We start from the raw sequence: 17,019 nt of genomic DNA, 5'->3' as shown, positions 1-17,019 counted from the left end.
TTCTGACATAAAATGGCATAACTAGGTAAAAGTTAGCCTTTCTTTTCTCCTGTATGTGGGAAAAGGGGGGAGAAAAGAGGAGGAGGGGAAATTATACAGTAAAGATTATGCTGAATTCTCAAAGACTTTCTGACAAACTGAGCACTCTGAAAGTATTTTTCTCTCATGGAACTAATTTCATTTATTATCATGCAAATTACTATTTTTTAGTATCTTGGTTTTCTACAGCAGAAGCTGATGTATTGCCCTCCATAAAAAGGAATGAAGTACAAGCTCACAGCCATAAAGCCTGCTTTTTTTTGGTCCAAACTTCATGAGAATATCAACAGTTTTACCAACATATGCATATTCATGAAATGAACATTGGAAACAAGTTACCAAAAAAAAAAAAGGCAAGGGGAAAAAAAAAGCCCAAGCCAATTTCATTTTCCTTAGAAATAAAAAACAAAATAAACTACGGATTCATCAAAATATATGCTCTGGATAAACTGGAGAATAAAACTGTCTTATACAGCACAGCACCTTACAAGTAACTGCAGTCAGTGGAAAAAATTTCATTGACTGACTCAGATTTGGGACTAGGTTCACACCCTGTATCATGGATACTGCTGGAGCCATATGCTTAACTTAACCCAAACTAAAGTGTACTTATTCCTTGCATATATTTTAATTTCCTTTATGAAAAGGAAAGGCTGTATTGAGTTTAGCTTCTATAAGTCACACTGCTTGAAACTAGACAGATTTTACTGAATATTTATAAAAACAATTCCAAACCCAAAGTCTGTGTACTTTTGAGAGTCATCTGAAAGTTGTGCCAGATTTCACTAACAGTTCGTTACTGATGTCCTGGGGACAGTTAGTACATTTAATGTTATGAAACATAAACAAGTATAAAAATATAACTATATATTGCTAGATAGAAAATGAAACAAGGAAAGCACTTGTAACATAAATATTTTCCACTTACATTTTTATGTATGAAACTTCCGCATTAGGCTGTCAAGATTTAAAAAAAAAAAGTGTTCTCCTTTTTCAATACTGTTCTTTTCATCAAATCAGAAGGCTAGGAAAATACTTCAGGGTGAATTCTGTGATTAATCTAGGGACCTTCATTTACTAGGGATTGAGAAAGGTTATCTACACAGAAGACAAATTTTTGTGTTGCTCTGGTGCCATATGCCTTACAATGGAATGAGTACATACATGGATCAACTATGGGACAGACTTCTGTCGCAAGTCTCTCAAGGCAAATGCAAGTTGAGAGAATACCATAGTTTCAGTCAGGCTATCAGAAATGTAATACAGCTGTATGTAGTGCTTAACTCTGGTGATGATAATAAAGGAGTATCATCCTCATTTGCTTATACAGACCTTGGCAGTGCCAGATTTGAAGACAGAAGTATTGCCCAGCTAAATGCACCCAAAAAGAAAATGCTTAAGAGACCCTCACCATATTATGTTCAAAATACCAGATGCAGTTATGGTTTTCTTTGCTCTGTTTTAGGCCTTGGCATGTTGCCGTCAAATTCTGTAATACTGGGAGTGTGAGATTATATGAAGTCTGACTCTTCTACTTTCTTCCCTATTTGCTTATTAAAAAGGAGATTAAAATCAGGCCTTTTGGTTTTGCTAATTTTGCATTTTCAAGTTTGTTTGTTGTTTCTGTCCTGCTTTCAGGACAGAATAACTTCTAAGTTCACTTACCCTGTAGGGATCATACTCATTTTGATGACAAACATTTACTAAAAAAGAAAAGAAGAAAAAAGAAAAAAAGATCTTGCTGTATTTTCTCTAAAGACCATGCACATGAGTGTTCTTTCTACTGCCAAATTCTTCTTACCAAGACCATTTTGTTGCCTGATAACTTGGCCTTCATTCAAGACTTTCTGACTTTTCACTTCTATTGATTTTGGAGAAGCACTGAAGAAAGGAACGAAATACTGTGCTCTGAAGGAACTCTGGCAGGTGACATTTTCAGCAAGAACGAGCAGTTACATATTGTCACTCTGTGTTGTACTGGAGGGGAATAGTCTGGATGAAGTGGCAACTGAACTTAACTTTTGTGCTATCTACACTTACAGCATGTGTCTTGCAGTCACCATTTTGAACATGTTGGAAAAATCCTTTAATTTTAATTAATTTTAATCCTAAAACAGAAATTATCTAATGCCTATTGATTGCTCTATTGGTAATTTCTATGCAAATCGTACAGTAGATGTGGGAGGTATCTATGTGACTTTCATACTTAAACTCAACTCTTTGGTCATGATTCAGGCAGGCAAGCACATAATCAGGAGTCACACTTAACTAAGGATGTACAGGATGGGAACATGTGAACTTAGGCATGCTGACTGTAACTATGCTGGCTTGATACAAAAATTAGATTTAATTTCAACTGTTACTAATTATTTCTTTTTCAGACTTGAATGGTTCACAAAGGCTGTCAACATAATTAGTATTAAATTGCAAGAAAGAGTATGAGCAGGAAGATGAAATGTTAAACAAACCTGAAATTTAATTTACAGTGCTCTCTTGGCCCTAGAAACGAGACAAGTTCACAGATGGAAGAAACACGGGGAAGTGCATTTGCACGAGCAGGTCTAGGTCTAGCAAGAAGAATGCTGCCCTTAAGGAGTTATTAATCTTCCTCCTTTCACCTGCTTGCAGAACTGGCCTTCTGCAAGACTCTACATATACAACAGAAACTGAATCCAACTGAAAAAAAAAAATCACAGGCATTTGTAGAGCTCCAAATGTGACTGCAGAGCTACAACTTTTCTGGTATCTTGACCATTTCAGCTGTCCTGCTTCATAAAAAGTATCTGAGATTATAATTTGAAAGCATCACAAAGGATAACAAAAAGAGACTTTTTTTTTTTTTGTTTTGCTCCTCATTTTAAATGAGTATGACCACCAGCTTACAGGTCAAAGACACCTTATTCCATTAGCAAAAGTCCATGACATTAATGAATAAAGAAGTCAGAGATACGCAGTAGATGTTTGGTTTGGAAGAGGAAGAGGACTAGACACTGAACTGAAGACGTGTGTCTTATTCTAGTAGAGTTGGACCACTTTATACCTAAGTTGTATTTCTGCAGCTACAAAATATTCATTATAAAAATTTATAAACAAGGCATATTTAACATAGACTGAAAAATTTTCCTGTAAGAGTCAACCACATTTGAGTGTTACCTTTTATAGAACTCAAGAAATGATGTGACTAAAAGTAAAATTATCTTTCCTCTTTAAAAGAAAAAAATCTTGGGTTTCTCTGGATTGCAACTTTTGAGTTCAAGAAATTTAGTCATGAGTCCCCCAAAGGGGAAGAGGACAAAAACTTCCAACTATATGGATTAAAAATTCCTGGAAAATACATGAGATCTACAGTCTTACTTTTCCATGCCACCCAGCTTCAGTCAATTTCTCTTTTAGGTTCAGGAGTTGTGACTGAAAAGAAGTAGGTGCGGAGCTGCAGTGCAGCCACACAGCCTTCTGCAGGGGGTGGCCTATGTTTTCTGAATATCTTTCCCCAGAGCATGAGAAAGCAAAATGTAAGCATACAGAATTAACAGCATTTCCTGCATTTTCACACCCCTCCCCTTGCTCCTCAGAATGGGTATAGCTAGATTGCATCTCTACTTATACAATAATTTTAAACACTATAAAAGCATTAGCACTGCGATCATACTTTAATAGGACTTTTTGCTGGGTAAGTTCAAACCATTTTGTTGTTCAGTATAAGGACACCACACCAAACAATAACAGTAAATATAATTCTCTGCATGGAATAGACACAAAGAACTTAAGTGACTTAGTTCAAGGTCACAACAGAACTGTAGGATGGATTCTCTATTTCATGCTTTAACAAACAGAACATCTTCTATATCATTAAATAATGGCATTTTCCACTAAAATTTTCCACTTTTTAATACTTTTGTGAATTTATAAGTTATTTGTATACATTTAGCATACTTTTGTTGGTATGCTAAAACCTTCATTTCAATGTTCTATACTACCAACAACACTACTGCCGGTTACCTGAATAACAGCAAAGCATTAGGGTTGATCCTATTAAAACCATGCTAACATTATTTTAGTCTGAATTTTTATTTTCCTTTGAAAGAAAGTGAAAATGAACTGATAAAATGTGTAGCTCCTGGTGCAGATTGTTGCGTCTCCAGCAGACACTAGAACATCAGGCCACAGCATCTGCTTCTTGGCCAATTATGTGTGCTAGATCTCATTTTCCAAAAATCAAGAGAAATCATAGTCCTTGCCATCAGAAATACAATCACTGAAAGACAACAGTGTCCTGTTGCTATACTGATTGCGTCAGCAGGTCTTCTGCCTCCCAGCACACAAAGAACAAGGAAGGCAACCGATGTGATCTGCTTGCAAGGAGATTCAACTCTTTGAGCAAATACCACTCTAAAAGCAGTATTCTCAAGAATTATCACGCACAACTTTTGTTAAATGCTGGTAAGCTTGGAAAAGGAAGAAAATTAATGCTGGAAGTATTACTGAGAGCTGACAAGCATCTTTGGTGTTAAATTAACTAAATGTAACATATGATTTGCTTTTGAATACCTTGGAAAGAATCTACTGTGAAAGACTGCAATTTAACACCAAAGTTTAAACCGTCGAGGTTACAATTTTAGAAGCTCATTAGTCTGAAGGTGTATGATGATTTTCTGAAATGATGAATGATTAAAAACAAAGTCAAAAGGAAAAGACATTTGGGCATGAATACTTGATCTGAAATCTCACTGTTCATTTTCAGTCAATGTTGCATCTCTATGATTTCAGATTGTGGGAAGCTTTGCAGGTTACATCTACTGCATTCTTTAAAGTATAAAATAACAGAAGAGATCACCTTTAACTCCAGGAATTAGAACATCAAGTATCTTCTTTCTCAAACTCAGTGAAGAGATAAATCATTTTTATTAGAAGATGATTACTTAATGTAAATCATTTGCAAGGTTGTTTCCCACATATGCTATTGCATGCCCAGAAATACGCAGTCTGGCCCCTGGACTGACACTAAGGTCACAAAGGAAAACATTCTGGACAAGTCTCAGCTCAAGCCAATTAAACCAAGTGCCTACACAACAGATAAATTTATGTTGTTCAGAAACAACAAAGAATGCAGTGGCCACAGGAGACGGGACAAATATTAACGCCATCCCTCTGTGACTACCAAAGCAAGCCTGAAGCAGCGAATTGATGGTGCACTTGCCAAACAGCACCTGCACCAGAGTAAACTACTCATTCTCCTACCACTACCCCACTGCAAACCCAGCAGTTGGTGTGCAATGTTTTATGAACCCATGTTAAAGTTTCCCCCTCAGATGTACCATAGCCAAATACTGAATTCAAAACAAAGCCATTGACCCTTCTGACACGACTGATTATTAACCAAAATACCTTCCATGCTCTTCCATACTCTTCTCCAGAGCTGGACCGAGGGAGCAGCTTCTCCCCTTTAAATCTCATGTCCTATACCAATGCTATACCTACTAGAGGGGTGGCAGCAGTAGAAAACAAGCCAAAAGAGGAAAATGCGCTCAGCCAAAATTCTCCTCTCCCCTCAATCAGCATCAAGCTGCAATTGGACTAAAATATTTTTTCTTCCTTTTACATCAAATTCTTCTGTTTAACCCTTACACAGTCAGCTAAGCCAACAATGTCTTTTGACTCCTTGTTGTTTTGTTTAATTTCAAAAACATCCAGACAGCATGAGACAGCTAATATGCAGCAAACTAAGGGCAGAAAAGCATTACTGGTTTGTAGTCCTTTTTGCAAACAAAGACAAGGTACTTCAGCTAGGTTTTTTTATACTATTATCTCTCCTTTTCATGAAAAATATCATAGGCTTTAAAGATAATAATTAGGCACTGGTTTAAGGCTTATAAAAAATAACACTTCCATATCACAGAACTGTTAACTCCTAGATAGTTTAGCACCAGTTATTCAATTAGTATCCATTCCTGAACATAGATTTTCATGGCTCAGGCTGACTTACCTTATAAGAGCATGATATCACCAGGTCACAGCTTGAACCTGCAAAGGTTTTGACAGCTGAGCCCCAAATTCTACTTAACTGTTGCTCTACTGTGCAATGACCAGAAGCATATTTGAAACTGTGTCCTTTATATCTTTGTTGGTCTGCTATTGATCCTAAGAAAGAAACACCCAACCAAAGATGCAAGGATGAAGTAAAATGGAAGTTCAGCTACTCTGCTCAAGCAGCAAGATGCAAATGTTTAATTTTCTACAAATGAAGAACGTGTTCCAAAATGGATATGCATAAGCTAGCAGTACCTTGGGTCATGATCACTAAATTTTACTCTAACTAGAAGGAACTACACCTCTTCTGCTTGAGATGGACAGTTAGTAACTCAAGGATTCAAGAGGTAAAACCCCAATGTAAAAAGGTATAAAGTCCTAAAGGAAAAAAACAGGAGGCCAGTCGGGCTGGTTGGTCTGGCTGGGGCCAGGGAGGATCATCCATTCATCAATGCCAAAAGCACGGCAGGAGGTGGCAACGCAGCAGCACAGAGGACTGACCCTGGCAGCTGTGGAGGCCAGACCTTCGCCACCTAGCTCACGCCTGCCTGGCCAGCAAAGGCTCTTTTCATGTCTTACTGGGGTGGTGAACGTCCTAACGTTTAGTCTAGTAGTTCACTAAATTCCAGCTAGCTTTTGGGTGCATTAGTAAGTAATAATTGCTTTGCACTTTCAAGCTATGCATACTCTGCTTGCAGAGTCTCTTTGCACCTGCTGAAGATGCCCAAATAATCTGCCCCAAAAGACGGGTCACAGCATTACAGGCAAGGAAATTAAAGCATAGCTGTAGGAAGTGAAAACCCCTGGATTGCAGAGATGGCTCTGGAAAAGCTAGTTTTTAGTATCCTAATCTTATACAAAATCCTGATCTGTGAAAGAATATGTTCATTTGTTCAGTCCCCACAACTCTCAATTCCTAGGTTTTTAAAACTTTTCTGCTTTGTACTCCAAAGTTGCCTACAACTCAAAATATTTTTAATGCAGCCTGTCCAATGAGACAAAACAAATGCTATGTAACTACATTTGTATCTACTCAAGTTTATGATTATTAAGAATACTCTTTAAAATGATCATGGCCTGCTTTATTATGTCATAACAAAATAAGCACTGGTGAACAACACATCATTGCACTCCTAAGACTGGGACACAATCCTGCAGTCCTGGCATACCCACAATATGAAGCCCATTCAGTTTATATGAAGTGAATAATTTGTTTACACTTCTAGGTGATCATGATTATCACAGACGACTACATTAACATTAATATTAATAAAAATCTTCCGTCCCACAGTTACATCTTTAATCATTCTGTCATTTCTTGTCTATGTATTACAATATGTTTTATTGTTTCAAAGACAGCATACATTGTTTTTTACTGCTATTTTCACCTTGTAAGTAGTCTTTTGCAAGTCAAAGTTATTTGTAAATATTTAGTGAATTAATAGAATATGTAAATATTTTAAAAACAACAAAAAAACCCCAAAACTTCTGCTTTATTTGTAGTTATTGCTGGACATCCTTCCCCCTTTCTCTCTCACACAAATGCACACTGAGATAGATATTCCGAGGTGATGATAACATTGCTTTTCATGCACACTGGTGCCAGTAACAGTGGTTGCAGATATTTTTCCTGCCATGCATCCCTACCTCCTAGCATTGCAAAACCTATTTTCAGACCTGTACACAATTCCTTACAACTGATACTTAAGTTTGTACCCAAGGCTCACCCCAACAACTTGGCATGATTTGCATGATTACACAGTCAGGACACAATCATTTTAGCTCTGTCATCAAAGTCCTTGAAGTCAATGCGAGTCCACTGGCTTCCACAGATTTTGCATCAGGTCCCAAACCAGGCTGTAGCCCCATGGCAGTGACACCATCTATTACTGTTTCTGCTCTTACCCTATTCAGGTAGCTGCTACTCTGGGACATTTGGAATATTTTTTACCTTCATTGCACCTTCCCAGTGATCAGGGACTGGTCTCTTTTGCTGTCAAGCTTGGCATCAGAAGATACACTTAAGCACTGCGTCACAGACACCATAAATGAAAGCATAGCACAGAGACCCCAGTTCAGTGCCAGGCCATTCCAACTCAACCTGATGTATGTTTGCAGCATAGTGCTGTGCACAGTGCTTGCACACACCTAATAAGGAGTACAATTGACTGACCCTACTAGATAGTGGTTTTTAAGGTCCCACCGCCAGACAGACATGAACATAGCTTCCCCTCTGCAAGTGAGACTACAGAGCCTCTCACCTCAGCCTTCTCCACTTTGGGCAGCGAGTCTCTGTGGGGAAAACAAGCCAACTAGCAGGGCATTACTCCTGCCTGGGCAGTGTTCTCAGCACAAGCTGTCAGCATGCTCGGCATTGATCAAAACTGAAACACTTCGTCTTAAACTGCTATATCAACACATGAAAGCATTCATCTTCATCTGAACATCGCCAGTTTTCAGAAGTGTTTAGCTCCCTTTTTTCCTCACTAGAAATTATTACATTTATTAGCACTGCAATATCATATATATGTGTTATTCTCAGATACCACTGTGCTAAGCAGTGTGCAAACACAGAACAAAGACAGCCCCCTGACCCAGAAGCTTGCAACTTAAATAATCCAAGTGTCCAATTCACATTGCACTGATAGCTTCAGTTTTCCATTAACTTCAATTGGTTCAATTTCCATTAGCTTCAGTGGTTCAATTCAGTGAACCACTCTTGTGGAAACCCATAGGAATTTTGCCAATGGATTTCATTTAACACAGAACAAGGCTTAAAAAGAAATATTGGATATCACTCTGTTTTAGAGAAAAATAACTGCAAGTAGATTCATGTTCTATTTTCTAATTCAGGAATGTTCTTGATTGATCAGCCTACAAGCTCTGAACTAGTATAACATCACTGTTTTTGGAAGCATGAGTGTAGGTGTTAACACACACCAACACTTGCAGTTAAAAGATTAAGAAAGAAAGTCACGTATCACGGCCCTAATTCCAAATTAATTGTTAGTGAGCACTGCACATCTGAGAATGCTGAGATCCCAGGAACACATACACACCCCACTGATAATGATGGAGGAAAAAGGAGAACAAGCTTCTTTTAAAAAACAAATCATAATGCATTCCTTCTGATTCAGTTACCCAAATACAAATGTCTAAAATATACTACAAATGTTAGAATGTAGGGTATTTTTATAAAAAGATTTGAAATAAATCAGTATAAATAAAAGCGAAAAAGGTGTCTGGATTTCAGTCCAGAAATACCATTGAAGCTTTACAGAAATACTCGTATCAGGATATGAGAATTCCTGTGTTTTGGGCCAAAATGGGGAAGAGCCTTGTAACTTGCAATGAACACAGAAGGCAAAAGGTCCTTCCCTCTACTACTTTGTCACTTTTCCTTTGACTAACAATCTTTTTTTATATATAAAACCATTTAAAAAATAAATACTAAGGGTGAGTTCCTCAGAACAGAAGGCAAGTGAACAGATGCAACCTTTGGTCTGACTCTTTAGGGAGACCTGCATGCAACAAGTGCGCCCATCTCACAGACTGACCCCGGAGGTGTCATGTCAAGGTAAATCTCCCTAATCCCTCCTGTACACTTCACGCCAGTTTGGGAGTGCCTACTTCCTGCAGCATTAATCTCTAACAGTCAGCAATACAGATCAAGTCATGCAGGCAGAGCTGTGTCCTTTCCACTTCCACTAAGAGAAGGAAGCTGCCATTTCTAAACTCGACACTGATATAGTATCTCAGTGGTATTCCAGAAGGGCTGGTGATGGGACCTTTCCACTCATAGGGCATTGGTCTGCAGCTCTCAGATCAGGGCTCTCTGTAACTCCTGTTAAACTTTGTTGCAGGTTTAAATATCAAATGTTTCCATAGGGATTATGGACTTGTGTATGCAACTGAGCTGTATGGAAGGAAACACTATTGGGGATCCTTTGGATAAGCAGTTTTAATATAAGGCTTTTTCAGCTCTGCATAAACAAAACAGTACCAAATTACCTGGTAAAAACTAAAGTAACCTGTAAATATGTAAAGCTAGGGGACCTACTGGTAGTAAAGATTTGTCTGGCGAGCTGTACTCCCCATGTTAACTATATGGGGATATAGCACAGCTATGTCCCTAAGCTGAAGTTCTAAGCATAGGCTGGCTACTAATGTGATGTCTCTGCAATACTCATTACTGATTTGCTGCAAATCACTTACCATCTCAAGAACAGCTGTAGCAAAAAACATAGCCGATTCTGAACTTTTCAAGGCAAAAAACTACTCAAGCAAAAAAAATCTGAATGTGTTGAGACAACAAATTAAAAGGGGAAGGAGCACAGTAAAGGAAAATAAAGAACATATAAAATATTTAAAAAGCATTTTCTGATGTTTCCCTCCATATAACCATTAATTTCTTTAAACTGTGCAATTCCTCCCATACTATCTCCAGTAATTGATCTTGCAGACTTGAATTTTTAGGACTGAATTGTAAATTCCCAATAAAAGGAATTCTTTAATGTCTAAGGTCAGAGTTCAATCAGCATATCGCCCATTTATTAGCACTGAAGTGACAACCATGACACAAATTCCTCACTGTGGCCTGATACCCAGATCAAGAAGCAAAAGAAAACCAGTAGTAAAGCCTAAATCCCCATTTCAGGGTGCATTTTTCAAATACATTAAGCTACTGGAGCAACAAATTATGTTTTGAAGTGATAAGAAATTGATTTCTGCTTCAGTATGATCATATTTTCTAAGGACTGCTTTTAAAGTATTATGACAAATAGTTTTCAATCCTTTGAAGCAAAATATTCTGAATAGTTTAAGGTGTTGATTAAAATTAGGAGGAAAAATATGAACTACCGCATTTAAAAATGCAAGGGCCAGAGGACATATCTTTGGATCCAGTAATGAAATATTAACTAAAAAAAGTCCATAAATTGCTCTCTTATGTGAAAGAATTTGGAGTGGGTACAACCATTCTTGCTGAACAGAAGAAAGATTGTTCCCTGAATTATGTTTTACAGATTCAAGATTAACGGGGGGAAAAAAAAAGACATTTTGTCCTTGAAAGCAGGTAAGTAATCCTTTATAGGTATTCTCATTCTCTTCAGACTTTTGCTTTTAGAGAAAAAAAAAGTTTTCACTTTGCTCACCATTCTTATGAGACCTTGGAACTATACATGAGCTTTTTCACTTCATTCTGTTCTCATACAACTTTTGTACGTATAAATCCTTTGTAAATAAAAGGGAATTTAACCTAAAAAATAGTTTTCCTGCTCTAGTTAGATGACCCTGAAAAACAGATATAAGATCTTTTTTATGTTAGCAAGGAGACTTTTTTGTGCTTGTTTTTTAAGTTTTTGTCTTTTGCACTCCCTTCCCCCAAGTTGGGTCTGCTATTTTTGGACTAGAGAAACACCGATCTATCTTGGCTTGATAAATTCTTTGTGAAGGGATGACTATATCCACTGAGTTACTGCACCAGTTATTGTTACTTTCCATAGCTATAAGGCTAATTCTATAAATCCAAACAAACTGAAGAATACATTATTACTTGTATTCCCAAAATTCTTTTGCTGAGACTACACAAACAGCATTGTTCCAAGGGGAAGGAAAATATGAATTTAAAAGAATAGCGCTCAAACTCTACGTGCATTAGAATAGGTGCCTCTGCTTCCTCCATTAAATGTACATAAACTGTTTTGTCTTTAAACAGCTGAAGAACACATAATTTAGCTATTAATCCTTCTGCATTCACCTAGCAAACCAATTTTTTATTTGGATCAATTGTTCTTTTTTGGATCCGGGTTATGTATATCAGACATTCACTGATGTACTTCTGTGATAGACTCCCTTGTTGTCTTCATTGTTTGATAAAACAATATATCTGATGTCTATTGGTAACATTTGCAATGAAAATGCAACCAGTTACATTTGGTTTTAGTGATGAGTTGCTTTGAGATGTAAATATCATAAAAGAGTAACCTAACATTTACAGTTAATCTACACTCAGTCTGCAAAATGAGGAATTAAGACTAGAAGGCAGAGAATCATTCATTCATAGCATAGATTCAAGTCAAGATGACGTTGGGTCATCTTTGATCACTGTTGTGTTGAATATTTAACAGTTAACTTTTGCCACCACTGGAGAAACCTGACTGCAAATAGCACATTTTAGTTTCAGTGAGCAAGAGAAGGTAAAGAACTGTGATAAACAGCCAGCACTGTCAATACACAAACGTTATTTGATCTGTTGACAGTAATTAAGACATATTAGCTAGAAAAAATAAAAATGATACATTATTGCTTCTGAGCTTTTGGGGCTAAAAATAGGTTTAAAACTAAATACCCAAGCTTGTTTGGGTTTTTTTCTTTTTTTTTAAACTACTAGCAAGAATCTTCACACTGGCACTGCAGAGACTGCTAAAGGCAATTTCCAGTGGCGTGTGGCCTTGGGATTATATGTGCAATGTACAACTTCAGATAAGGTCCTCAAGCCAACCAAAGAAGCCAAACACATACTGCGAGGAAATTAGATAGCTAAGAAACATTTTTTCCTGCATGAATTACAACTGAAAGTCTCAGTGCATCCACCTGCTTGTATCAAATGAATCCTTAACATTTGCCTAGCAGTTGTCATGCACGAGCTGCTTACTGAAAGCTTTGTGATGGCATCACATTTCCAAGAATTAAGACAGATATTTATTTATTTGTAGAAAACATGAATGAGAGAGACTAGAAAAGGATTTCACCTTCACACACAGGTGGATTTGTTTGTTTGTTTGCTTTTTTGTTAAATCAAGGAAAGAATACATAGCACAAGCCAATGGGAGGAACAAATGCTGACTAAACAAACCACTCAATCTAAACTGACTTCATTGCCAGAAGTTAGAGAGAAGTACAAACAGAACCAAAAATGGTGCCAAAAATGTGGTCTCTGAGGAAGCAGAAAATCCACTTCTGTCCTCAGTTCTGCCGCTGTAAATCCACAGTAACTCCAGGCATGTGATACGAGCTGTTTGGACATACAACAGTGTAATGTGTGCACATGGCTCATGTTGCCCTGATACATGGGCACATTATAGCCATGTGTGCATTCAGAAGGCAAGGTTCTTTCTTCCTTTGCACAGAAAAAATAAAAGATCAACAAGAGTGACTACCTTCTACATAACCTAGAAAAGCAGCACACTTCTCACAGCAGAGACAGGTCTTCTCCAGAAGAGCGAAGCAAATTTGTTAGACTTTTCAATGACATAATGCTATGCATATTAACTTTTTTTTTGAGAAACCAAATATTTCTATTTTAACTGCTATAAACAACTGATGACCATGCACAGAGCTATTTCAGTAACAAGATCAGTAAGGGAGACTGCAAAAAGTAATCTGCCTACAGGTCTTATAATTCATATACAAAAGTAACATTCATAAGTGTTCTAGGTAGCATGCCTCAGAGATGTTATAAACACAAACATCTATTGAGTTAGACCTAATAAAAAATTTAGATTTTCATTATGAAGCCCATGTATGACAGACAGCAATATACTGATGCTGGCAATGAAAAGGCAGATATTAAAACCTGTGTAATGTAATCTTCCCTCCAAAACAGACATAAAAACCTGAGCAACAAAAAAGCAAGAGGTTCTGGCATTGTGTATACAGCAACATTTCCGTGCTTTCCCCACCTTTTCCTCCCAAACTCCCTTAGCCAGATTACCCTGCAGCCCTAGCAACCCGTGTATACTCAGCTGGCTGTCCACCACCATTATCTGTACTACATTCTGCCCTCATGGGTGACCTTAAACTGCAATCCCGGAAAATACCTTGCTCACCAACCCAAAGTGTCACTTGCTATAATTAGCATTCTGGGAGCTAACAGTACAGCCATTAAGGCACTGAGAAAGACACATGTCCTGCCCTAGTTCCGTGTATATCAAGTGATCAGTCAGATGACCATTAAAGTAGTGAAGTCTTTATTCAGATGGTCAACTCGCCTGCCTCAACCCATAACCTGTCTCTACAAGGTTTTCCTTAGAGAGATGGATAATGATGCTCTTTCATGTTACATTCCTTGGTATGAAATGTGGTGCTTCCAAATCTCTGTTCCTATTCCCAGGACAGCCTGTAATGAGAAAAATCTGACTTTGAATAGAACAACAGTCTCAAAATCAGGCTGTCATTCAGCAGGAACAGCTTTTGCTGAGCACACACAACTTCATGGTAAGGACACTGCCTACTGCTACTTCCCCCCTCACCAAGGACGTGGAATAACATGAGAATGTTTCATATCCATTCCAAAATTTTAATATTTTAATCTATTAAATCTTACCACCATCATCTTGTTCCAATTTGGATGGCCAGCTAACTGATGCAATACACTGAAGAAATACTAAAACCGCTAGTGCAAAGCTTTATGTAAAACTACTATATAACACAAATTATAGAGCTTGGTGCTACAGTGATGCTGAGAACCATTTAACACCATCAAATTTCACTCATATAAATCCCCCCTCATCAAAAAAAAGCCACCAGACTGCTGCCTAATTCCTAATTTTTGCTAAATGTATCAAAATTCATTAGGGTTTCATGTATAGCGTCAAGCAGAATAGCAAATACTCCTTCTAATGAAAACATTTGTTTTCAGGATCATGTTGTATACATAAAATAGTCTATTCCAACAAATAAAGATTCCCTCTAGTTAAAACTGAGGGGAAAAAAAGCAACTTAAGAGCAGATGAAAGAAATGTATTTTATTTGTGTAAACTAAACTTCTAACTACTGAGCAAATCAAACCATTAAGATCTCAGGTGACATCTTCTGAGGACTATGACCTCTACACAGCACAGAACGGATTCAGTGGCCGTATTTGTCCTTTCCCATGACAAATGGCTATTATATCTGTTTCCAGCTATACAAAAAGGGATATTTAGCTTCAGATGGCAGAATGTTAAGAGCATTCTGATGTGTGGGGTTTGGGGGTTTTCTTCTGAGAGCTTTGTTTAAAAATGTACTTCTCTATGGGCTATGCATTTACAGGTTTTTGGTGGACTAATTAGTAACTGGAATCCAGAGCGAGTATCGTTCATTTGGTAAAATACTTACATATTCCCTCAAGGGAAAATCTGAGGCAAAACATGCAAAATTGGCTGTGCAACTAGCATGAATGTCACAAGTATCTAATTCCCAAAGCCAAAATGTTTCCCTTTTAGTGTTTTTGAAACATAAAATTAAGGATTTTGTTAAATATGAAGGAACATAATCGTGGACTGGACTCCACTGACAGAAGGTAATTATGCTAGAGACATATCAATCTAATACTCACTTCTATATTTAACTTGCTTTTAGCTGTGTTTTGTTTCAGTTTTAGAGGAGGCAGTGGCTATCCAGCTTACTGTCCAAACCATTACAGTCACTTCAAGGACAGCAACTACAAATTAAAATGTGGAAAACCCATTACTAGTTTAGCAGAGAGTTGAAGAAAATTCAGCCTTGTTCACAACTCTGAGTTCAGTGTACCTGACCAAACAAATAAGCATCTTCCCAGGATCACAGTGATGCAGAAGTGCCTCAGTTCTTTTTCAGTAATTTTCACTGTGAAAGGCACAAGTTTTATAAGCTCATTTTGAAAGTGCATCTATTAAAAAGTTAATAACACAATGACTATTTAATGCTACTTTTAAATAATAATAATAATAATAATACAGATTATTAACCAGTGACATGTAAAACAGTGACAGCAATGGATGCTGAAGTTATTCAGAGCCACATCACAAGTGGCAATTTGGGAAATGCCCAAATAGACACTCAGGAATTCCTGAGCAGTAATTTGGTTGAAAGAAAACTGGTGGGAACAGAGGTGAAGAATGTGATACAAAGAGGAGAGGCTTTGCAGAAGTCAGTTACATCTGAAATGAGAACATGCTTACTAAAATACAACTATTATAGATTCAGTCGATATCTAGAGTGCTCCATCTGCTCCCACTATGGGCAATATTTTGAAACCATGTCACCGTTAACATGGCATTTTCAGAACATTCTTAAATGTTTAGTCTTGCCATAACATGAGGAAACAATATTGACACAAAGCATCTACTGTAACAAACTACATTTCATAGTTCTGGCAATTTTAACAGTAAAAACTACAACGTCAACATGATGTCTACACTCAGTTTATAAGATCAGCTATTTTTCTTTGTAACAAATTGAGAAGTAATGCAAGCAGTGAGTAACTTCCAAAAGTAACATACTCATAACAGTTGGTGTGCAATTTAACTGCTGATTTAAATCAGCTAGCTGTCACAAGTAACTCCCCTAAACTGCTTCTAAAATGGGCAGACATGGAAAGGAAGAGGAAAAACAAAATGGTCAACAACCAGCAGCAGAAGTGCATTAAATATGTTGAAGATCTTCCAGCTTAAGTAAGGAGAAATTCATTCCAGGACCTAAGAGCTGTGCCAGGCATTAAATCTTTCTCAGAAAATCATCCTAATTGTCTCCTTAGAATTAACCTATCTTATATTCCTAAGCAAGCTTATCTAATCAGAAGCTCATTTCTTTTATGTTAAAGCTATGTTTGAGAAATTCAATTTCAAGCTGTCAGCACTGATAGCCATTTATTCTGCACCTACACTGAAGTCTGTGGGAGGGGGAGGTTGGAAAACTAGCTGAAATGAATGAAAGTCTGCCTCTCAAATGCAGTTTTTCTGATTTTTAGGGGAAGAAAAAAGTTATCACTGTAATTGTTCTGCCTGTTCCCCTTTTTTGATCTTGCCAACTCCCCAACAATATTTTGCACTTCCTTTTTTCTTTTTACATGACAACAAAACTCAAGTTAAAAAAAACCCAAACATTTTCCACTGGAATTTTACATGGTCATTTTATCTACCTTGTCCTCAATAAATTTAACTTACAAACAAAATAAATGAAAGCTGATATCAATGCAGAATAACAACAACT

At 37.2% G+C, this 17,019-nt stretch overlaps 1 protein-coding gene across 3 annotated transcripts in view; it reads right to left on the bottom strand.

Annotated features, from left to right (window-relative positions):
• KCNN2 (potassium calcium-activated channel subfamily N member 2) overlaps window positions 1-17,019 on the bottom strand; it is a 79,976-nt gene that overhangs the window by 37,492 nt on the left and 25,465 nt on the right. The window lies entirely within an intron of this gene.

This window comes from Aptenodytes patagonicus, chromosome Z (assembly GCF_965638725.1).
Source record: "Aptenodytes patagonicus chromosome Z, bAptPat1.pri.cur, whole genome shotgun sequence".
Classification (NCBI taxonomy): Eukaryota; Metazoa; Chordata; class Aves; order Sphenisciformes; family Spheniscidae; genus Aptenodytes; species Aptenodytes patagonicus.
This window is presented reverse-complemented; position numbering and strand designations above follow the sequence as displayed.